Below are 231 nucleotides of genomic sequence, written 5' to 3'. Positions count from 1 at the left end.
AGACAGAAAAGCAGTGAGTCATTGCGCATCTATAAGATGGAAGAGCAGTTCGCGCATCTATAAGATGGAAGACCAGTGAGCCATCGCGCATCTATAAGACGGATGAACAGTGAGCCATCGTGCATCTAATAAGAAGGAAGAGCAGTGAGCCATCGCACATCTATAAGACGGAAGAACAGTGAGCCATCGCGCATCTATAAGACGGAAGAGCAGTGAGCCATCGCGCATCTA

This window comes from Grammomys surdaster, unplaced genomic scaffold (genome assembly GCF_004785775.1).
Source record: "Grammomys surdaster isolate TR1022 unplaced genomic scaffold, NIH_TR_1.0 138, whole genome shotgun sequence".
NCBI classification, from domain to species: Eukaryota; Metazoa; Chordata; class Mammalia; order Rodentia; family Muridae; genus Grammomys; species Grammomys surdaster.
Note: the sequence above shows the minus strand (reverse complement) of the source record.